Here is a 24,456-nt window from a genome sequence, read left to right as displayed (position 1 = left end):
TAGGAGAGGAGGAAGCAGGCTTACAGCAGAGGAGCCTGATGTGGGGCTCCATGCTAGAATGCCAGGATCACGCCCTGAGCTGAAGGCAGACGCTTAACCACTGAGCCACCCAGGCACCCCTGCTATGGGCTTTCTTTTTTTTTAAGATTTTATTTGTTTATTCGACATTGATAGAGACAGCCAGCGAGAGAGGGAACACAAGCAGGGGAAGTGGGAGAGGAAGAAGCAGGCTCATAGCAGAAGAGCCTGATGTGGGGCTCGATCCCAGATCGCCGGGATCACGCCCTGAGCCGAAGGCAGATGCTTAACCGCTGTGCCATCCAGACGCCCCTGCTATGGGCTTTCTTGATCCTGTCCTTTGGTTCACACTCTCCTAGGTATAACATAGGACTGGTTTATTATATAAATTAGGGAGATTATATTATATTATACCATGTTTTATTATATTATAGTGAATATGATATTCATGCCATAGACTTATACAACAATGAAAATGAACAAACTACTACCACAACAATATGAATGAATCTCACAAAAATAATATTTGAGGGAGAGAAAGGCAGCTACAGAAGGGTATATTATATTTTTATAAAATTATAAAATAGAAAAACAAATTTATGATGATAACAGCCAGATAGCAATTACCTTTGATGAAGGGGACAGTGACTGGGAAAAAAAACACAAAGATGTTTCAATGTGAGAATGCTTGGGACTGTAGATGTATGATCTGTATCCCTTTCTGAATGTATGTTATACTTCAGTAACACAATTATTAAAAAAAGGAAAAAATTACAGTAATAATCATCAATTGTAGAATTGATTAGGAACTGATAGAGCAGTAAGCTCGAGGTAATCCAAAAGGATCACTGAATTTCAGCTAAAACAATTACCTGACACAACTCTACATATTTCTGATTAAGGAGGACATTTATTAGTATACTAGTCTTACTCCAGACAAAATTTGTTGTTGTTTTTTAGGTAATTCCCATTACTTCATTTATCAGATGTCATTTAAGTTTTTTTTTTTAGTTTATCATCCTTATTTTTTTATTTACCCTACTTCTATAACCTAAACAAACCCTATGCAATTTGATGAATTGTAATTTTTCTTCAGAGTTGGTTTTTCCTGCTTCATTTTCTAACATTGCACTCGTTAGTAGGAATTCTATTCAATGGCCTGCTTTGACTATAAAATGAAAAAGTTAGTAGTTCACATATTCAACAGACTGTGGAACTTACTGTTTTGATCTCATCTCTCTAGGGAATATGTATTACTGCATCCTCTTTTGAGTTTGTTGGAAAAATAAAAGACAGTCTTCACAAGTACATTGGCCAATAACAAAGGCATTCCTTGTTCAAATGTTACTGTTCAGAGGTCTCTCAGTGGTGTGAGGATGCACTGTGGGACACCTGTAAGGAACCTACTTTGTAGAGTGTCATTGCTGTCAGATCATTGGAGGGACAACTAATCAGCTACCAAGGTAGAAATGATCTCTGAAAAAGAAACAAATCTAATATCGAGAATGTACTTCCAGTGGAATAATTTTCTCAGAGATTGGAATGTGGTTGAGCAGATTCCTAGTGTGGATGACATCCTCATCAGCATTTAGGGCATGGCTGGCAGCCCTTCTATCCTCGAGGAGTTGATGCTTAGGGAGAATGTGTAATCTTGCCCTTATCACAGTCAATGGTAATTTCAAGGTCTCCCACTCATCCTGAAATACACATCTTTAATCCTAAAGCACTCAGTGTTTATTAAATGGGAAAAACAAACTTCACCGAGGAAATATAATTTGAGGAAATTATTAGCACTGATAAAGCAGAAATTAAAAACAAACTCAGGAATAACCCTAGTAATAATAATGTCAGCTAATGAGTTACTTATTGTTATTATTAATATTATTATTATAATCAAGAAGCACTTCCTCTATGCCATGGACCACACTGAATTCTTTCATGGTTTATCTCATATAATCCTCATCCCAGTTTCCTGATTGTACCAGGGAAGGATGCTTAGAGAGGAGTCAACATTTACTAGGGTCCGTGACTCGGAAGTGTGCCTCCGGATCTTAAACCCACGTTTCCCTGATTCACAATCTATGCTAGCTAGTTATGTGGCAAGAATGACGAAGTTAGACATACGTCTATCTTTTCTTCACAGTTTGCTCCATTTTGATACATATCTTCATCTGATGGACTTGTGAGTTGTCGTGACACATCTTAAGATGAATGGCATTGATTTGGGTCAAGGTGGTGGCTTTTCCAGATGTCATGTGTGGTAGCTACCAAAGGGCTGCTTTGTCTTGGGCAGAGCCTCCTGCTGACAGCATAGAGGAGGGAGAGTCTCTGGAAAACCCTGACATCTTATGTCAAAACATGAGTGTTTTCTCATCTATTACCCATTACTTTATTTTGTTCACATGATAATCATGTGTGTCACATAAGATCTTTATTAACATTCTTATATTAGAGAAGAAGTTCTTGCCATAAATACTAATTCCTGTCTGATAAATCCAAGGTAATGGTATATTAATCATGGTGTTGTTGTTGTTTTAAATTTTCTGTATATTATCATGTTTTGACATCTTAAAACACCTTTCTGGCTGGGGAGAGACTGCTCCTTCTGGGGCTAGCTAATTCTTAGGGACAGCAGAGAGCATGCTATTTGATGAGCAGACAAACCAATCCAGAGCCCCACCTCCTCTCTCCGCTCTGTACACCCCAGGAGGCAATATTCCTCTGTCTTTATCATCCCAGGGCCAAGTACCAGGCTACTAGAAGTATGGCCCCAAGCCTATGGCCCCAGGCCTACCAAAAGTATTCAAACTAGCCAATCCCAAACTATTTACCCTGCCCTGCCTTGCCTTTTCCACAGAAATCCCAAAGGCCATGACCTAAGCACTCCCCCACCCAACCTACTCCTGCCTCTGCTTCCTAACCCAAACTTGCTGTTCCTTGTGTGTCTACGTGTGGTGAGCTGTGCCTCTGATTTCTAGTACAACTGTGAGTAACGTTAACCTTTTCTTTCATTGGTATTGACTTCTCCATGTAGTCACTCAGTCACCTGCATAAATGAAGACCTGGACACAAAACAAACCTTTCCCTGACTTTTTTCCTACTTGGCAGCCCCGTATCCCCATCACGTTACATTCAGCCCTGTGTCTCTACCTGCCCCGTACCCTGCCAGGGCAGACAGACCCTGCTTTCTTCCTCTATCCCCACACGGCCCCTTCCTCATCCCACCCCATTCTCTGATGCCTTCTCAGTCCAAGGAAAGGTGCATGGCATACTTTGTGCATCCCCGTCCCCTGAATTGCAGTGATGACATTCTAAAAAACACCTACAGCCTTGCTGCAGCCCACCTTTGCTCCCCTCCTTGACTTTGTCGGGATAATACAGATGGTTTCAACACCCAGCTCAGTTCTTTCTGTCTGCTCTGGCTCTCCCTGCCTCTTTCTTTCTCTGTGACCTTAAGCAAGTCAAACAAATGTTTTACCTCCTGCTTGGAGGAAGATGAAAAATGTTCCACTTCACAGGGGATTTGGGAGGACTCATTAAAAGCTCCTGAAGTGTTTTGAGAACCTGCCTGGTCTCAGGCAGAGGAAGCAGCCTTGACAGCATGGCTGCACATTTTCATTGTAAACATGGCAGCTTGGGACAAGCTCTTATGACTGGGCTTTGTAAACAACTTCCTTAAGGTAGGAATGAACTGAAATGAAACTGCAGTGTGGTCAGCTGTTAACCTCAAATGCAGCCATAATGCTAGGAGCTGTTAGTATTGGGCTCCTTCTTGTGTCCACAGTGCTTTGGATATAAATGTAGCATTTTCTTTATTCTAACTTTCTCATCTGGAGGCTTTCATGGAGGAGACCCAATGGTTAATATATGCAAGAGTGTGTATGAATATTTTTTACGGTATAAAGAAGTAATTGATGAGCTTTCAGACAAAAGTTTCTCTTAGGTTATTTGGTTGGAAGAAATCACTTGCTAATTTACATGTGTAAATATGCCTGTGACATACAATACAGCTCAGAATATATTGTCTAGTCAACATGTGGGTGAGGGACACTAGGAAAAGCAGATGATGCTATCCAGAAGGTCCATCTGGGTGACTTGCAACATACTATCTTAAGCGGGAGGGAAGATTACATCCACTGTGGCAGAGAGCATGAGACACTGTTTTCAAATTGGAATCAGAGAGGAATCTGGGAGGTTGTGGGCTGTAGATGACGGCACCCTTAGCCCAAATCTTGAGAGCGGTGGGTGGTCAGGAAGTTGAACTTGGTAAGCCCCAAGATTAATCTTCTGCTTCTATTCCTTATTACTCTTTACTGTATTACTTCACAGAATCAACCTAAATAAACAAAAATGGCAGAAACTAACTGCCATGGTTTGAATGTTTGTGTCCCCCTTGAATTCAGATGAAGAAATCCTAATTCCCACAGATAATGGTATTAGGAGCAAGAGTCTTTGGGAGTTGCTTAGGTCATGAGGGTGGAGCCCTCATGAATGAAATTCGTGTTCTTTTTTATGAGGCTCCAGAGAGATCCCTAGCCCTTCCACCATGTGAAGACAGTGAGAAGGTGCCAGGTGTGAGTCAGGAAGAGGCCCTCACCAAACATGACCATGCTGGTGCATTGATCTTGGACTTCCCAGCCTCCAGAGCTGTGGGCAATAAATTTGTGTTGCTTATAAGCTCCCCAGTCTGTGGAATTTTATTATAGCAGTCCAAGCGGACTAAAATATCAACTAAGATACTTTCTTCCTATAACCTTGAGCTGGGTAGATAAGCTCATTTGACAGAGGAAGATATGAGGGAGGAAATTCAGAAATGTAAACAGTTAAATCAAGCTAGATCCAGCTGGAGTCCTTTCCCTCAGGCAGAACAAGCTCCATGGTTGATTATAACCTGACAAAATTCTTTAGAAGAAATGAAAAGAAACCCAGCATGTGTTTTGTACAGACCCCAGAGAAGCACCTAGCCTCCACTCCATGAGCACCTTTTTAGAAAATCTGTTTTATTTTTTGGTGTTCCTTCTTCTTCCCCTTGTTCTTTGTCCTCCCCATGCTCAGTTTTCTGAACATATAAGTGAGACTCAGGGCAGCCACAGCTTCTGCTTAACAAAATTTTATATCACTCAGTGCACTCATTTCTAGCATATTCCAGGAGAAAGTATTTATTTATTTATTTATTTGAGAAAGAGAATGAGAGCATGAGGAGAAGCAAGTGCTCCACTGAGCAGGGAGACCGATGCGGGGCTTGATTCAGGGACTCTGGGATCATGAGCTGAGCCAAAGGCAGACACTTAACCAACTGAGCCACCCAGGTGCCCCTGGGAGAAAGTATTTAACTTGGGCCTGACAATAGCTCAATAGTGCATGGAGTTCCCTCTCCCAGACATACAGGGACCTGCAGTCCTGGGCCCTGGCGGTTGCACAATATCCTTCGAATCCAGGTTAAGTGGTAGCATGTGTCGCTTGCACATAGAGGCCAGGATGGTCCGAGAAGCAGCCTCATGGAAAGAAGTCAAACATGAGCAGACCATCCAAAGGAAGTTTCTATCTGAGGGGCTACTAGAGAGGGTAAATCCAGGCATGGTGATCATTGGATACAATCGAAGAAGACTAGCTACAGGAGGAAACTTAAAACAGATAGGTAGAGGAAAGAGCCCGACTTAAATGGCTGGCTTTATGGCCGCTCTCTGAGAAATTTTGGCTATGTCCCTTAACCTATCTAAACCTGTTTCCTTGGACTCCTGGGTGGCTCAGTCGGTTAAGTGTCTGCCTTTGGCTCCAGTCATGATCCCAGGGTCCTGAGATTGAGTCCTGCTTCAGGCTCTCTGCTCAGCAGGGAGTCTGCTTCTTCTTTGCCCTCTGCCTACCTCTGTGCCTGCTTGTGCACGCGCTCTCTCTGTGAAATAAATAAATAAAATCTTTAAAAACAAAAAGCAAACAAACAAACCTGTTTCCTCATCATGGACATAACGGCGGCTTCTGCCTCAAGTGTTACGAAGTGAAATGTGATGATACATGCGAAACACTTAATACAACACTTGCACAGAGTATAGGCTCATTCTACTTCAGCTATTAGAATTGTCAATACTACTATTGCTATTGTTATTTACCCTAAATGAAGGGGAGGGTGAAGGAGAGGGTGGCTGTATCATTTTCATAGGGTGTTCATGCACTTGGTGTGGCAAGGAGGGTTTAAAGCAATCCTATTTGGACAAATACAAAATCCCAGCCCAAGCTGGCTTTCAGCTGCTGTCCCCATATTAAAAATGAGGAAAGGGAGCTCAAAGGAGTTTACGAAATTTATCCAGGGTCACACAGAAAAATAGCAAGAGTTAAAACTCAAGCCTACATAGTTTTCTCTGTCTTGATAGCTAAACATTTCCAATATAACTCTTAGCTTCTTAGAACCGTCCACACACAGTACCAGAAGTTCCCTGGTTATGGCATCTCCCTTTTCCATTTCTGTCTGGAGTGCCCTTTGTCCTCCTCTCAACCTAAAGATCTTCTACTCAGTCTTCAAGTTGTAGCTCCAATGTTATCAGGGACTTTTCTAAGACTACCAGGAAAGTGGGTCTCTCCCACCATTGGGCTCACATCCTTCTGTCATCACACTGGATTCTGGGTTTCCTTGAAGATACCGTCCACTCATTTATCCCAGTGCACTTACCCTGATGTCTGTCGGAGGCCATCAGAGGGCAGTCTGGATATGCATGTGGACATACACGGGGACAGAAATGCACACACACATACACATCAGTGATTTTTTATGAGATTTTTCCAAAGTATCTTGGTGAATACAGTATTTCAATGTCTATTGTGGCTTGCTCCTACAGACATGCAGTGTAGACTCATCAGTGTTGTCATATGTCAGAACAGCTTTCTACTGCTAGGAATTAAAAAATATGTGTCCTGCCATCATGAGGATGAGCATCTGTCTTTGTTTACTGCAGGATTGGCCTAAGTTAGAAAATGTCAAAGAAAATAATAAGGAAGAGATGTCAAATAGCTTTTGGCTTTGGTTCCCACTGTGCGTGATAGAACATCAAAGCCCTAGTCCTTTTTGCATGACAACATTCTTGTCAGTGAAAAAGCATGGAGCCAAAAATGCTGAAGAAGTATCTCATCATTTTTGTTCCAAAAATTTACTAGTGTAGCTCTTTTCTAAGAAAAGAAGACTAGAGTTGAAAAGGCAAGACTTCACTAAAATTTAGTGTGCCCTGATAAATCAGTCTACTCTTACTATAGCAACGAAGTAAGTGGTAAAACCTGGGTACCCCAGAAATGGTCAAGTTGGTGTGTGGTTCGGAGCAGAAGAGACAGGTTAAAGCAATGCCTCCAAAAAATGAAATTATTCCATGATGGTTGACTCTTTAAAAATATTATTTTGAGACATACGATGGAGGAATTGGAAGCTTCTTTATGCAGCCAGCTGATGCCTTCAAAAATAAATTCCTATTTAGCAAGTCCCTTCAGAAATTTCAAATCCATTGATATCTTTGAAATGCTGAAAAGTTTATTCAGCAAAAACAACTCATTGGGCACTTTGTGAATAGACAGAACACCTGTGATGCTTAGTAACACAGCTTAGAGGACATATCTTCATGCAGCAAGCTCTCTGCCCATTGCTTTCTCTGGTTCTGCTGTCTACAGCAAGGTGTCAACTTTGTTTATGCCAGCACCTTGAATCTTTGCCTTTTCAAAATGTTTTCTCATGAAACGAAAGCAGAATATGAACTTCTCTTTTACAAATCTGTGATACAGAAATATGCAGACAACTTGAAACTCCACAACTCTTTAAAGTACAGCCTGAAAATTGAAACATGAATTCTTAACCCTCCCTTTGCTGACATCAACATCATCCCCTTGCTGAAGATGAAACTCAGTGATGTGAAGCCAACAGAAATTAAATGACATAAGTCCACTATCCACGTCAGATCATCTTGGAATATCTTGGTGTTCTCTTGTCATAAGCCCATTGTGTCATCTGTCGTGAATTGATTCTGTTTGCTACCACATGCTGTTGTGAGCCCAGCTTTTTAGCGTGTGTTGCCATCAAACAGAAAGTGTAAAGGAAAGTATATGTGTTGTCATACCAGAGACCACTCAGTAATTTCAACTTCTTATCAAGCCAAGGGAGAGATGCCTTCTCATTGAAATTTATTTTTTTAGCAAAGACAAAGTTTATGGTCTAATTTTATTTGCATTCATTGATTTCTGCTTCCTATTTTTTAAAAATTTGCCTGAAATTAATTTTGCATGTAAAGATGGATGGAAAAAGCACAATTCTATAAAAAAGTATTTTGATCTAATGCAACAAAATCAGCTGTATACAGATTTTCTTATCATCATATCAGCATATATAAATATCTCTGAGAAGAGAAGCTCTAGCTTTCACCAGATTCCCAAGCCTCTATGGTGCAAAAAGGATTAAAAATAATAGCATGAAATTATAAATATCTTGAGGTCAGAGAATCTTTGTAATCTGTCTCCCTTTCCACAGCACCTGGGAGAGTGGCTGCACTTAATACCCAGGAGGTTGGTCATGGTAGTCATGGCTTTCCCATTCCCTAAAGGATGTTGACTGTAAGAGACAGAATTGGCTGAATGAGCAGGTGAACTCATGATTTTTAATTTTAAAGTGAGTGCAAATCTTTTTCCTTAGCAAGAGAAGAAAGAAAGCTGCTTTTTTTTTTTTTTTTAGATTTATTTATTTATTTTGAGAGAGACAGCACAGGCGGGGAGGGGCAGAGGGAGAGAAACTCTTAAGCAGACTCTGCTCTGAGCATGGAGCTGGACTTGGGTCTTGATCTCAGGACCCTGAGATCATGACCTGAGCGAAGACCAAGGGTCTGAGGCTTAACCAACTGCACCACCCAGGTGCCCCGAAAGCTTCTTTATTAAAAAGCTTTTTTTTTAAAAAAAAGCTTTTATTTATTTACTTGAAAGAGAGAGAGCAAGCAAGAGAGAGAGCATGAGTGGGGAAGAGGGGCAGAGGGAGAGAGAGAAAGGGAGAACCAGACTCCCCACTGAGCAGGGAGCCCAATGTGGGGCTCGATCCCAGGACCCCAGGACCATGACCTGAACCAAAGTCAGATGCTTAACTGAATGAGCCACCCAGGCACCCCTCTTTATTAAATATCTCATGAATTGGAAAAGGATGACTCGGAGGATGTAAAATGAAGATTTATTTCCTTTGGTTGATACCACAAAAAAATGGGGTAGAATAGGTTTCTTTACTTGTACTGCATTTCCATACTGGATTCAAAGTCAAAGTCTCTAGTAATTAAAGTAAACATCATTAGGGTATTGATATTGTTTTGGGCCAAATTATGTCCCTTCAAAATTCATATATTGAAGTTCTACCTCCAGTACCTCAGAATGTGACTTTATTTGTAGACAAGATCTTAACAGAGGTAATCAAGTTAAAATGAGGTCATTAGGGTGGCTTCTAATCCAATATGACTAGTATCCTTATACAAAGAGGAAATCTGGACACATAGAGGGACAGATGGAAGACACAGAGAGGGAACGGCCATCCACAAGCCGAGGAGAGAGACCTGGAACAGACCTGTCCCTTATGCCCCTTGGAAGGAATCAACTCTGTTGACACCTTGATCTTGGACTTTATCCCTCAGAACTGTGATAAAATCAATTTCTGTTGTTTAAACCACCCAGTCCGGGGTACTTTGTTATGGCAGCTGTAGCAAACTAGTACATGTATCCAGAATAAATCCCAGGAACTCCTGGCAAAGACAGTGAATATAGGCTAGGGGGACCGTGGAAGTAGCACTAAGCTGGGACACAGAAGCAGATATGATTATTAATCCCTGTGGCCACTGCCTCGGGAAGGAGAAAGCTCTTAGGACCTAACATAGATGAGCAGCTCTGAGCCTCAAAATTTTAAGTACCTTCATCATCCCTTAAGTCTATTAGATAATGTGATGCCTCTGGTGTAGGAGTCAAGATTCTTGGGTCTAGTTAGTAATTTTTCTTTCACGCCCAGAGTATGAAATGTAAAATCTCAACATTAGAGGTAGAGGCAGAAGGGGAGATTATGAGAGCATCCTGGAAAGTCGATCCTTACCTTCCCGGGCTCCAGGTACACTCGACTTGCTAACCTGCTGCTGCTTCTGGCACTGCGAGTCTTCTGTTGCTTTTCTCTGCCCTTACCCCCAGCTATGGAGGAGCCCTTGTGTTTCCTGGCTCCTCTCCCTTTACATACTCTCATGGTTTCAGGTATTATCTTAATGGGCTTGGACTCCTGTTGTCCTTCAGGCTTGAGTTTGCATCCTGGCTCTGCCCTTTATTTCCCAGTGGGTTGCTTTGAGCCATCTGATCAGCCTTCCTGTGCTCTGAGTTTCTTTAGATCCTGACAGTATCCCCATCACAGGGTGTTATGGAGAGTAAGTGAGAGATTGCCTGCAAGCTCTTAACACAGGTGTGGCCCAGAATGGGTGTGCCATAAATGAGAGCTGAAATAAAAGCAACAATACAACAAACCAGTATATGGTGCTTACCGTGTGCCAAGTTCTGATGTAAAAGCTTTACATGGATCAACTCACTTAATTCTCACAGCATATGAGGAAACTAAGGCACAGAGAAGTTATGCAAATTGCTCAAATTCACAGAGTCAGCAAATGATAGACCTGGAACTCAAACTCGGGTCATCTCGTTCCAGACACCATCTTCTCAAACTATTAGGCATACTATATCTCTCCAACTATTATTTTTCATTATTAATGACACAGCCCTACTTTTTCCCTTGAGCTTCCAAATCATATGGCTTAAAAACAAAAATACAAACAACAGAAAACTATCTGGATACCCCACAGTCACCTCAGATACAACACGCTCAAAGGAGCCCCCACACCTGCTTGCCACCCCTGCTCCCTTCTCAGGAGTGGATGCCGTCATCCAGCAAGAAACCTGGTGTCACATTAGGTTCCTTGTTTTTCCTAACCTTCCCACACCCAAGCGATCTATTGATTTCTATTTCTATCCTCCTCTCTCCTTCCCTCATACTTCCCTTGTTCAAGCCTTCATCATCTCTGCCCAGGATGCTAGCAACAGCCTTCTAACTAGATTTCCTGCCTCCGGACTCATCTCCTCACCTCATCTTCTCCACAGATTTAAAATACAAATCTGACTGTTTCAGTCCTGCCTAAAGGATTAATTTGGAGTTCATTAACATAGCCCAGAAGACCCTCATATCTGACCCCTGTCTACCTCTCCAGCCTCAACTCCCCCTCCTACCTTGTCCCACCCCTCCTTGCACTTGAGCAAACCCCTGCTGCTCTCTTTATCTCTCTCTCTTTCCCATCTCTCTGCCTCCCTCTCTCTCTCAGTCTCTCTCATATACCATGTTGTTTCACAACTAGTGTATCAGAGTTGACATTTAAAAAGAATTATTCAGGGGTGCCTCCATGGCTCAGTTGGTTAAGCGTCTGCCTTCGGCTCAGGTCATGGTCTCAGGGTCCTGGGACCGAGTCCTGCATCGGGCTCGCTGCTCCCTCTGCTTGTGCTCTCTCTCTCTCTGTCAAATAAATAAAAAATAAGCTCTTTTTTAAAAAGAGAATTATTCAATTTATCTACTAAGAATACATAAAACAATCACAGGGAAGATATAACCACTTACTTTCCCACCCCCATTTCCCTCACTGCCAAAATACCCACCAAATTAAATTTGTTACTTGAGGGAAAAAAATTGCGTTTAAATCAGTTTTATAAGTAAGCAAATTAAAAAATCTCTCAAAGACATAAAAATTCTAAAGTAACCACAAACCAGCAGTTATTTATATTCTGTTTTTAGCATCCAAATAGCCCATGTTTTATCTGAAAGATAAGCTAACTGATTTTCTTCTGGTGACATAATGGGGTAGCATGTGAGCAGTTATCATTTCTGTTTGCTGAAAAAAGGCTTCAAGGACAGAGATGGTATTGTTCAACAAGCGGTGGGGCTGACGCTGTTATCCTACTGCCCTCTGCTGCTGTGAATGGAAAGTTTATCACTGTGTGCCTGATGCCCAGGCTTCCTCTTTCTTTGAAGGCCAGGTTCTCCTTTAATCCATGGAAGTTAGCACGCAGAAAAGTTCTCGGTCATTGGCCGACACTCATGGTCAGATGTTGCTGTGGAGAAAAAGAGGAAATCAGAAGTAGTTCTAAGTTCTACGTGCCATGTTATCTCATCTCATAACCTAAGGGAGTGCCGTATTCTGTAATGACACAATGCACAGGCTGGGGAGTCAAAGCCATCAGGGCCTTCTTTGCAGCTGTACCTATGTGACCTTGGGGGAGTCACTTAACCTAAGGTTCAGTTTCTTCATCTGAAAAAATAAAAATTAAATGGGAAGTTGTATGTAAAACACATAATTAAATGTTGAGTAACAAATGGAAGCTCTTATTTATGAGGAGTTATAAGGCAGTGATTGACAATTTCAGCAAAGGTAGTTCTCAACATCATATGGGGACAAGACATTGCTAAAACTATTAGTCACTGAAATCATCTCTCACCATTCAAGGATTAAAGTTTTCTAAATGATGCAAAAGTATACTTTTGCCTGCTCACCTTTCAAAAATATTTGTATGCTACATATTACAGTCTTCATGATTGTTTCTACTTTTGTATAAGGATTAATCCAGAAATCTCTTTTACCTCTGATCTTCAACTAAAGCCTATAAGAGGAAAATGAAATAATCCGTAATGATTTGTTCTCCAAAAGTTGCATACTTGTATGTTTTTTTAAAAATTTTTTATTATGTTATGTTAGTCACCATACAGTACATCACTAGTTTTTGATGTAGTGTTCCATGAGTCATTGTTTGCTTTTAACACCCAGTGCTCCACGCAATACGTGCCCTCCTTAATACCCATCACTGGCCTATCCCAATCCCCCACTCCCCTTCCCTCTGAAGCCCTCAGTTTGTTTCCCAGAGTCCATAGTCTCTTGTGGTTCATTCCCCCTTCTGTTTACCCCCCCTTCATTCTTCCCTTCCTTCTCCTACTGATCTCCCTGCTATTCCTTATGTTCCACAAATGAGTGAAACCATATGATAATTGTCTTTCTCTGCTTGACTTATTTCACTTAGCATAATCTCCTCTAGTCCTGTCCATGTTGCTGCAGATGTTGGGTAATCGTTCTTTCTGATGGATGAGTAATATTCCATTGTCTATATGGACCACATCTTCTTTATCCATTCGTCTATTGAAGGGTATCTTGGCTCCTTCCAGAATTTAGCTATTGTGGACAATGCTGCTATGAACATTGGGGTGCATATGGCCCTTTCTCTTCACTACATCTGTATCTTTGGGGTAAATACCCAGTAGTGCAATTGCTGGGTCATAGGGTTGCTCTATTTTTTTTTTAAAGTTACATAATTGTATGTTAACCCAAGCCCATCCTTGTCCCTATATGTATTGTTTAGGATTAGCAAGTTGGTGTGGGGGAGAAATATATTTCAGTAAAAATTGTATGTGCTACCTCCTACTCTGACATTTGTTATTAAAAATGTGCTATAATGAAATAATTGGAAACCAAGTACGTGAACAAAGTTGTGTTAACACAATGTGTTCAAAATTTTATGGGGTCTAATTAGAAACAAGCACATCAGGCATAAGACAGAAACCCCTAGAGGTATTAATTTTATTTTGATAATATTTGCACATTGGCATAATAACACATTGTGCCAGAATTAGGTAATTTGTTTTCAATCAAATTAAACCTACTTACCCTTTTTAAGTAAGGAACAATTATAAGTACGTCTTACCGCATATCATATTCCTCAAAATGAAATTTTTAAAGCCAGTTTTAGATTTCAAATGTAAACTTTAAGTCATCTAATAGAGGGAAAACTCTGGAATGTATATAAAGCCTTCAAATAAATAATGATCTCTATCTATGTGCCTACCATTCTTATGACAAGCGCTGCACTAGCTGACTGTTGTTTACTTTCTCTAGTCTTCTCAAAAATTGGCCTTTCACAGTTGGGGAAACAAAGTTACAGAAGGTAAGTGACTAACCCAGAGTCGACAACTTGCTAATGTTTAAACTATAATTAGCTTGTTCTTTCCTTTACTACTAAGGATTAGGCTTCCTGTGAAAACTACTATCATATTTTATTTAAAAGATACTTATTACAAAAGATTTATTTGCCAAAACTTTGTATGGCCATACTGCTCATGAAAGCAATGAGGTTCAGCGGATGGAGGAATGTGTAGCTCCTAGTGACTACTGTACTGTTAAAATATAATAATGATAATTAAAGCCAAATACCACAAAAGAAACAATAGGCAAAAGAAATAAGGTGTTCTGGGGCGCCTGGGTGGCGCAGTCGTTGAGCGTCTGCCTTCGGCTCAGGGCATGATCCCGGTGTTCTGGGATCGAGCCCCGCATCGGGCTCCTCTGCTGGGAGCCTGCTTCTTCCTCTCCCACTCCCCCTGCTGTGTTCCCTCTCTCGCTGGCTGTCTCTCTCTCTGTCAAATAAATAAATAAAATCTTTAAAAAAAAAAAAAAAAAGAAATAAGGTGTTCTTTTTTTAAACCTGGTTGTTGGTTTCCTATTTCATATTATAATCTGTTGATATCTGAAAAGGTCTATCTTAATTTTCTGAAATGGCGACAATCTCTTAAAAATATAATTTGGGCATAAATGAGAAACAAAACAAGGTTTGCTCTTTAAAAAAAAAAAGATCTTGGCAAGAAAAAAGAACACCCCTTAAACAAACTATGAAAAGAAATGTCAACTTTACTATTGAAGAACCAAGTTTATGAATAAATAGTACTTACAGAATTTGATAATGCCCAGTGTTGGTAAGGAAAACTGGCTCCCTCTCATTCACTATTGCTGAGATCCTTAATTGGAACAAACTTTTTAGAAAATAATTCTGCAGCGTCTATCTAAATTGAAATTTATATACCCTTTGCATTAGCAGTTCCACTTCATTCTGGCAAAAATGTGCCATACACACACACACACACACACACACACACATACATACAAATGCTAACTACAATATTTTTGATAGAGGAGAAAAAATCTTCAGAAAATGAAATGTCCATCAATAAGAACTTTAAAAAAATTGTCATATAGGAGACAACGGAGTACAATGTGGTTACTACAGATACACCAAAAATATTGTCATGTGGGAAAAGCAAGTTATAGACAATACATCTTACTGAATATCATACACCATACCCCCATTTGTGTTAAATGGACTGTTAAATTAATTAAACAAGGAGATCCTGAGACTGATGTGGGTCTATTGCTATGGCAGCCTATAGAGGCAAACCAAAATCAAAACCTATAAATGCCTCAAAGTTAGAAATTAAAACACTAAGGACAACCAATCACAAACAGCCAACTAGGCTTAAAGCTTTAGCCAATCAGTAATTTTCTTTCTTTGCTTCCTTTCTTTCTCCATATGTCTTCTCCCTGGTCCCTGTCTATGGAGTGCTCCTAACAACTTCTGGTTTGGTGCTACCCAATTTGAATCAGTTTTTGCTCAAATAAGCTCTTAAAATTTTTAATATACCTCAGTTTATCTTTTAACCATATACACACTCATTTGCTTCCATATTTCTAGGAAATTTCTAGAATTACATGCAAGAAACTATAACCAGGAGTTATCACTGGTAAAGGGAGGAGGGAAGAGGACTTTCAGTTTTCCACTGTGTATCTTTGCATTATTTCACCACGAGGAGCAATGATTTCATAAGAACAAAAGAGATTTTTAAAATTTAAATTCAACTAATGAACATATAATGTATTATTTGCTTCAGGGGTAAAGATCTGCAATTCATCATTCTTATATAATACCCAGTGCTCATTACAACACATACCCTCCCTAGGGTCCATCGCCCAGTTACCCCATCCTTCACCTCCCTCCCCTCCAGCAACCCTCAGTTTGTTTCCTATGATTAAGAGCCTCTTGTGGTTTGTCTCCCTCTCTGGTTTCGTCTTGTTTCACTTTTTCCTCTCTTCCCCTATGATCCTCTGCCTTGTTTCTTAGATTCCACATATCATCAAGATCATATAGTAATTGTTTTTCTCTGATTGACTTATTTTGCTTAGCATAATACCCTCTAGTTCCATCAATATCGTTGCAAATGGCAAGATTTCGTTTTTTGATGGCTGTGTAATATTCCATTGTATATATAGACCACATCTTTATCCATTCATCTGTCAGTGGACATCTGGGCTCTTTCCATAGTTTGGCTATTGTGGACATTGCTGCTAAACATTAGGGTGAAGGTGCCCCTTTGGATCACTACCTTTGTATCTTTGAGGTAAATACCCAGTAGTGCACTTGCTGGGTCATACGGTAGCGCTATTTTCAACTTTTTGAAGAACCTCCAAGTGGCTGCACCAGCTTGCATTCTCACCAACAGTGTAGGAGGGTTCCCCTTTCTCCACATCCTCACCAACATCTGTTGTTTCCTGATTTGTTAATTTTAGCCATTCTGACTGGTATGAGATGGTATCTCATTGTGGTTTTGATTTGTATTTCCCTGATGCCGAGTGATGTTGAGTACTTCCCATGTGTCTGTTGGCCATTTGTATGTCTTCTTTGGAGAAATGTCTGTTCATGTCTTCTGCCCATTTCTTGATTGGATTATTTGTTCTTTGGGTGTTGAGTTTGATAAGTTCTTTATAGATTTTGGATACTAGCCCTTTATCTGATCCCGTTCTGTTGGTTGTCTTTTGATTTTGTCGACTGTTTCCTTTGCTGCGCAAAAGCTTTTTATCTTGATGAAATCCTAATAGTTCATTTTTGCCTGTGTTTCCCTTGCCTTTAGAGTTGCTGCAGCCAAGCTCGAAGAGGTTGCTGCCTGTGTTCGCTAGGATTTTGATGGATTCCTGTCTCACGTTTAGGTCTTTCATCCATTTTAAGTCTATTTTTATATATGGTGTAAGGAAATGGTCCAGTTCATTCTTCTGCATGTGGCTGTCCAATTTTCCCAACACCATTTGTTGAAGAGACTGTCTTTTTTCTATTGGATATTCTTTCCTGCTTTGTTGAAGATTAGTTGACCATAGAGTTGAGGGTCTATTTCTGGGTTCTCTATTCTGTTCTACTGATCTATGTGTCTGTCTTGATGACATACTGTCTTGATGATTACAGCTTTGTAGTACAGCTTGACGTCTGGAATTGTGATGCCACCAGTTTTGGTTTTCTTCTTCAACATTCCTTTGGCTCTATGGGGATCTTTTCTAGTTTCATACAAATTTTAGTATTATTTGTTCCAGTTCTGTGAAAAAAGTTGATGGTGTTTTGATAGGAATTGCATTGAATGTGTAGATTGCTCTAGGTAGCATAGATATTTTCACAATTTTTATTCTTCTAATTCATGAGCATGGAATGTTTTTCCATTTCTTTGTGTCTTCCTCAATTTCTTTTATGAGTGTTCTATAGTTCTCTGAGTACAGCTCCTTTGCCTCTTTGGTTAGCTTTATTCCTAGGTAGCTAATGATTTTGGGTGCAATTGTAAATGGGATCAACTCCTTAATTTCTCTTTCTTCTGTCTCATTGTAGGTGTATAGAAATGCAACTGATTTCTGTGCACTGATTTTATATCCTGCCACATTGCTGAATTCCTGTATGAGTTCTAGCAATTTTGGGGTGGAGTCTTTTGGGTTTTCCACATAGAGTACAAAACAGATTTTAAACCAACATAATATAAAAGGCTATGCAAGTGTTTCCATTTTAAAAAATTACTGGAGTTACAGGAAGTGGGGCTCCACCCCCTAACTTCAGGGGCTGGAAGTGAGTGTTGCTGGGCGAGATGTGGGGAGAAAGCAATTGTGGGAACAGCATGTCTCTGTGGAGTACTTGGATTCGGCTCCTTCCATTCCAGTAAGTAAGAAGTTTACGTCATTCCCTGGACCCTGAAAAGCTATTACAATGCCTCTATGATGAAAACCACCAGATCAGGGCTGGCAGTTTTCCTTATCATCTTATCAAGTACAGAAAGAATCATCCTGATGTCGAAAGCAAAATGGCTACTTGTTCCTTCAGTGCTTACCACCAGGTTTCTCTGGCCGAAATCAGTCATCCTATCTCAAGCTGTGATGACAAAAGTTGTGTTGAGCAGGATGTTGCCAACCAAACCAGGAACGTTCGACAAGAGACTGTGGCTGAGAGCCCATGGCAGTGCCCTCCTTGGGATGAAGACTGGAATAAAGATCTGTGGGAACAGATGAGCACCCCCATTTGTCTGGGGCACAGTCAACTACCGCGGCAGCAACAGCCCTGCAAGCAACATAGTTATGGAACATAAGAGTAACCTTGTGTCAGGCATGCAAGGTCCTAAGTCTCTGCTGTATGTTCTGCCATGGAGAAACATTGGCAATGCCCAGCAATGGCGCATCTATCTAATCAAATCCAGACCCTAGAAGACTCTTGCTTTTTCCTCCTAATCTAATTATAGAAAGGTAAACTGTCTGTGACTTTCAAAAAAAATAAAAGTTATTGGAGTTTGAAAATGTGCAATAATTTGAATCATTTTGAGTGCTTTTATAGCTCCATCCCAAATCAAATATTAAACAAAGTTTAGACATACAGAAGTAAGGTCTATCACAAAACATTTTCCTTTTTTCTCATAGGAAATTTAATTCCTTAAAGATTTGGCCTTAAGATCTTAGTGATTCTGTACCATAACCTGCGAGTACACAGCAGACTGGATTTGGCACATCCCAAACAATACCACCATTTCATGGCTTCATCCTTTTTGCTTCTTAAAGAAGGGCTGAGTCAAGGAGAGAAGAAGGAAGAAGTGACATTTGTGACATCTTGGCAGTGAATGTTTTTTCTTCTCTCCCACCTTCTCTCCCCACCTCCTTCCTTCCCTCTCTGTTTGATTGCAAGTAGAGGAGAAAAGAGAAGTATCCAGGTTTTCAATTTTATTGATGGTTTTTTTTATTATGTTCAGTTAGCCACTGTATAGTACATCATTAGTTTTTTATATAGTGTTCAATGATTCATTAGTTGCGTATCATGTGCTCATCATGACCTGTGCCCTCCTTAATACCCATCACCTTGTTACCCCATCCCCCACACCCCTCTCCTCTGAAACCCTCAGTTTGTTTCCCAGGGTCCATAGTCTCTCATGGTTCATTTCCCTCTCTGATTTCTCCCCCTTCAGTTTTCCCTCCCTTCTCCTATGGTCCTCCGTGCTATTGCTTATGTTCCACATATGAGTGAAACCATATGATATTTGTCTTTCCCTGCTTGATTTATTTCACTTAGCATAATTCCCTCCAGTTCCATCCAAGTCGATACAAATGGTGGTTATTTATCCTTTTTGATGGCTGAGTAATATTCCATTGTATATATGGACCACATCTTCTTAATCCAGTCATCTGTTGAAGGGCATCTCAGCTCCTTCCATGGTTTGGCTACTGGGGACATTGCTGCTATGAACATTGGGATGCATGTGTCCCTTCTTTTCACTATATCTGTATCTTTGGGGTAAATACCTAGTAGTGCAATTGCTGGGTCATAGGGTAGCTCTATTTTCAACATCCTGAGGAACCTCCAAACTATTTTCCAGAGTGGTTATACCAGCTTGCATTCCCACCAACAGTGTAGGAGGGTTCCCCTTTCTCCACATTCTCACCAACATTTGTTGTTTCCTGTTTTGTTAATTTTTGCCATTCTAACTGGTGTAAGGTGATATTTCATTGTGGTTTCGATCTGTATTTCCCTGATGGCTAGTGATGTTGAGCATTTTTTCATGTGTCTGTTAGCTATTTGTATGTCTATGGTTTTATGTGAATTTTCAAATTCTTAATCATTCCATGTCAAATTTCAGTGTCATCAGAATCTTACAGAATGATTGTGTTAAAACAATCATGTCAGTTTTGTAAATGAAACATAATGTGAGCCCTAGTATTCTTAGCTGGGGAACACTGATAGATAAGCCCCTGAGTCCTGGAATATGAACCCTACACCCAGGGTCGACATTGCAGTATTTGTCAAGTTCAAAGGAAGCTGCCATTCACTAGGTACCATAATTCAAAAAGTTCTTTCCAAAAATAATCTTGCAATGAGAGAGGCTCCTTTCACAGTTAGTCTAAAAAGCACACTTTAATGGACATACTGCTCATTTCAGTTACCATGTAGAGTATGAACTTACTACAGAAGAATTCATGGTGAGAACCAAGATACGAACAAAGAGAAAAGCATTTCTACATTTCCATTTGTTCTGTACTGGGGTCTTAATTTATAAAGGTGACATGGAGGACCATATGAGGAACACCAGGTTTTGGACAGGAAGCAGACCAGGAGAAAGCCTTTATTGGAGTTTCCTGGAGAACCACAAGGCAAAGTAGGTTGAACAGTTTAGGACTGGCTAGTTTGGATAATTTCAGCAGGCCTTGGGCTGCAGAGAGGAAGAGGTTTTCCTCTTCTCTCTTAGGGTCCTTGACTGGATTTGAAAATTAAGCTGACAGATTAATGGAGAAAAACATACAAATTTATTTAAGATTTAGGTGACACAGGAGGCTTCATAAGGAAAAGACCCAAAGAAACAGACCTGTGTATTTTTATGATAGATTTGATGAAGTAGTGTGGAAATAAGATAGGATAAATAGTATGAGGTAATTATAGTAAACTGGGGGAAACTTAGAAAAGCCTGTTCATTTGGATTCTTCTTGGCATCTCTTTGTCTTTGGAGACAAGGATGATCCTTTCCTCAAGGTATGTGGAGGACACCTTTCACATAAGTGTTTTACGGCCTGTTTCAGGTAAGGAGGGTGAGGTGAGAGGAGATCAGAGTGACCTTTCTGCTTCTGCTGTTTTCCCAAAATCCTTCAGCTTAAAATATTCAATATGGCAGGTGCCATATTTTAGAGCAATGTGTCCTGAACCCTAACAGGGCTATAGAGGTGGTCTCTAGTTGCCTAGTACCTAGCCCTAGGGTGATAAAGACAGAGAAATATTGCCTTCCTTGCAAAATAATATGTACCTGGTTCTCCTCTTCCTCAGTAGGAGGTCAGACACCATCTAAAGATCACTATTACTTTGCCAGCAGCCAATTTATAGAAAAGTTTGAGAAATTAATTTCTTTCACTACTATTTCATTACCAAATAAAGGTCAGAACTTTGGAAATATTTCTTGTTTTGTGGACTTCTACTCTTCATTTTGTCCTATGTACTACTATGGGCTATCATTTTCCTGTTGGTCACTTTTGTGTCAGCATGATGTTTGCTATATTGAGAATCCAACAATTAATTTTTTCAAATGCATATATTTATCCAAAGTTCACTGGCAGAAGCTTTTTTTTAAAACACCATCTCATGTCTTTATCACTACTCACTAGGTACCCTGAAATGGTTACTCATGATCTCTTAGTAAAGATTGCTAACATTGCTTTCTTCCAACAATATCGAATGAATCTATATAATAAACTCAAGAGTCTACTTTATATCTCTACTCCTTTCAAATTCACTTTCAAAAATAAAAGCAGATATCTTCTTTAATACCTTTGGAACTGAGCCCTCTGCTGTGCCGGGGAGACAGGTTTTATATGACACTTGAGAGTTTAAGGAAGCAGTCTGTATCTAACAAATGAATTCCATATCTTTTGCAGCTAAATTGCTCAATTCCTTTAGTAGGTTGTGTTAATTAACAGGATGAAACTGTGTTTCTTATAGTGCTTCAATTTTTACAATTTCTGTATGTGCCACATTCTGTGGACAATTTCAGTTGATGTATCTATCATCTCTACCAGTGTGGAAGCTTCTGAAGAGTAGGGATACCAAATTGTTCTCTTTGTGTCTCAGATACAAACATGAACCCTGGTGAAAATACGGGATCTAAGTGGAAATCCAACTTTGCTTCTCTAAACCTGATCATGTATAAAGATGTGTGTTATATAAATTATTCCTGCCAACTCTCTTTTTCTATTTAGTGGTCTCTTTTCTTTTCTTTTTTTTTAAAGATTTTATTTATTTATCCGACAGAAATAGAGACAGCCAGCAAGAGAGGGAACACAAGCAGGGGGAGTGGGAGAGGAAGAAGCAGGCTCATAGCGGAGGAGCCTGATGTGGGGCTCGATCCCAGAACGCTGGGATCACGCCCTGAGCCGAAGGCAGATGCTTAACCGCTGTGCCACCCAGGCACCCCTAGTGGTCTCTTTTCTTAACTGGGTTCATGGCCAAGTCTGCCATAGCAGAAGTCTATTGTTTAAACATTCCGCCTGACAGTCCCACATCCAATAAAAACATATCCACCTCCTTCCTCCATCTCCTTACTTCTAAGGCCAGATGCTTTCCATGTATTATATTAGTCAATCCTCTCAAGAACCCTAAAATGTATGTATCATTGCCATTATATAGAACAGAAGGTTACCTCTCTCAGGCTTGTATACTACTAATTTTTGGAGGCTGGGATTTGCCGTTCTAACTGTCCAACTCCAGAATCCATTTTGCCTTGCAGCCTCCATTCTTTCCAAGTCCTACTCACCTGACAGCCATTTATGTATTCTAAGTAGACTAAACTAGGCCATATACAGGATCCTTGCCAGATCATTATCAAATTGTCTCTTTTCATGGCTTCCTTATAAAAACCTGGTTTTGACAATAGAATTGTAATTGGAGCAGAGAATAAAGGACAGAGCCAAAGAAGAGGGCAGCATTGGTCCAAGAGGACCCAAATTGTGAAAAGTGGCCATGACAACTCCCACACTTAAAATTCTTTAGTGGCTCCCCCTTGGCTTTTATATGTTTAATAAATAATTAGTGGGCCCCTACTAAGTCCCAGATACTGTTCACACTGTGGATATAGCAGCAAGTCAAATAGACCAAACAACTTGCCCTCGTGATGCTTACATTATAGGGAGATGGTGGGGAGTAAAAAGATAAATGTGTTATGCTGTGACAGGTATGCATGGGAAAACAGGGCAGGTTAAGAAGTTTGGGAGTGATGGGGGCACCTGGGTAGCGCAGTCGTTAAGCATCTGCCTTCTGCTCAGGGCGTGATCCCAGCGTTCTGGGATCGAGTCCCACATCGGGCTCCTCTGCTGGGAGCCTGCTTCTTCCTCTCCCACTCCCCTGCTGTGTTCCCTCTCTCGCTGGCTGTCTCTCTGTCACATAAATAAATAAAATCTTTAAAAAAAAAAAGAAGTTTGGGAGTGTCTTCTTTGTAAACTCCAAACTTCTTAGTATGGTGGACAAAAGCTTTCACCATTTGGCCCATCATCCACTGTATAGCACTATAAAAACCACACTCAATGGTCCATCTTTCTGAAGTTCCTTCTGTCTCCACACTAACTGCTCTTCAGTCTTCTGAGCAGTGGACATGTCATCTCTTCCATGACATCCTTGAAATTTTCTCTGACACCTCCAAATTCTTACTTGTATGCCAGAGCATGCTGAACTCATATAATAGCATTTATATCACAGACTGTGTTGGCATTTTCCACTTTCAAATATCTGTCTTCTTCAAATGCACAACAGACTCACTGAGGCAAGACCATGCTGCTCACCTTGAACCTGTGACACTGAATACTGAGCCTGGCAGAGAGTAAACACTCAATAAATACTTCATGAAGGACGTGAACGGAAGCTCAGATGAAATAAGGCCATTTAAGTACACAAGATTGTCAAAGACCGTGAAGAGGGAAAGGAAACTGGGCTATTTTTTATATTTATTCTGAATACCTATTAAACCATGTACAGAGTTGACAGGATAATCACTTTTTAAAGGTTACCTTTTTAAAACATAACTTGAAAAAATTATCAAGATGAAATAGCTAAAATCCATAGTTCTATGCTCAAGGCAGACAGGTACACTTGGGATATTACATTTTAAAAGATATGGTTTATTACCATAATAATTTCTTGACATTTTTATTGCCAATTACAAACTACTCAGAAAGGCATTCATTTGCAGTAAATTGCTATTATTTAAATCTTAACTTTTCTCAGAAGAAAACTAGGCCTCTAAGTGTTATAGACCTTACAATCAGTCTTTGATAGATTGAACCAAGAATATAACAGATACCTGTTAGTTCTGTATATACATCAGGGTATGTGAGATATTTGCTATAGCCTTGTGGCGATTAGAAAGTACAAAGTTGGATATCATCTTACAAAACAAACTCTATGCAATATTAATAATTAACATTCTACTCTGATTTTCAAAAGCAAATGTAGTATCAATGGATTTAGTAGTAACACTGCCCTGACTATAATTTTGAAAATTAAAGGTGCTAGCCAACATCCTTTGTTTATCGATTAATAATAATCTCAGGTTCAATTTGATCATGAAAAAGCAATCTTTGCTCAAAAAATCAAAATGCTATCTTGGCCATGAGTTTTGATTCACATTTCAAATATAAATCTTTAAATATATAGGTATTATCACTTGCCTAAAAAAATCTAAGTGAGCTAAACATTATATATAGAGATTTAAAAGGTATTAAAACAATGTATTGTAGACAG

General features: G+C 40.0%; 1 pseudogene; it reads left to right on the top strand.

The window, feature by feature from the left end:
- The first annotated feature begins 5,469 nt into the window (after positions 1-5,469).
- On the top strand, positions 5,470-18,404 carry LOC113266989 (gametocyte-specific factor 1-like; annotated as a pseudogene).
- The last annotated feature ends 6,052 nt before the right edge of the window (positions 18,405-24,456 follow it).

Source organism: Ursus arctos, unplaced genomic scaffold (assembly GCF_023065955.2).
Source record: "Ursus arctos isolate Adak ecotype North America unplaced genomic scaffold, UrsArc2.0 scaffold_3, whole genome shotgun sequence".
NCBI lineage: Eukaryota > Metazoa > Chordata > Mammalia > Carnivora > Ursidae > Ursus > Ursus arctos.
The sequence above is the reverse complement of the archived record's forward strand: the minus strand, read 5'-3'. Positions and strand labels throughout refer to the sequence as shown.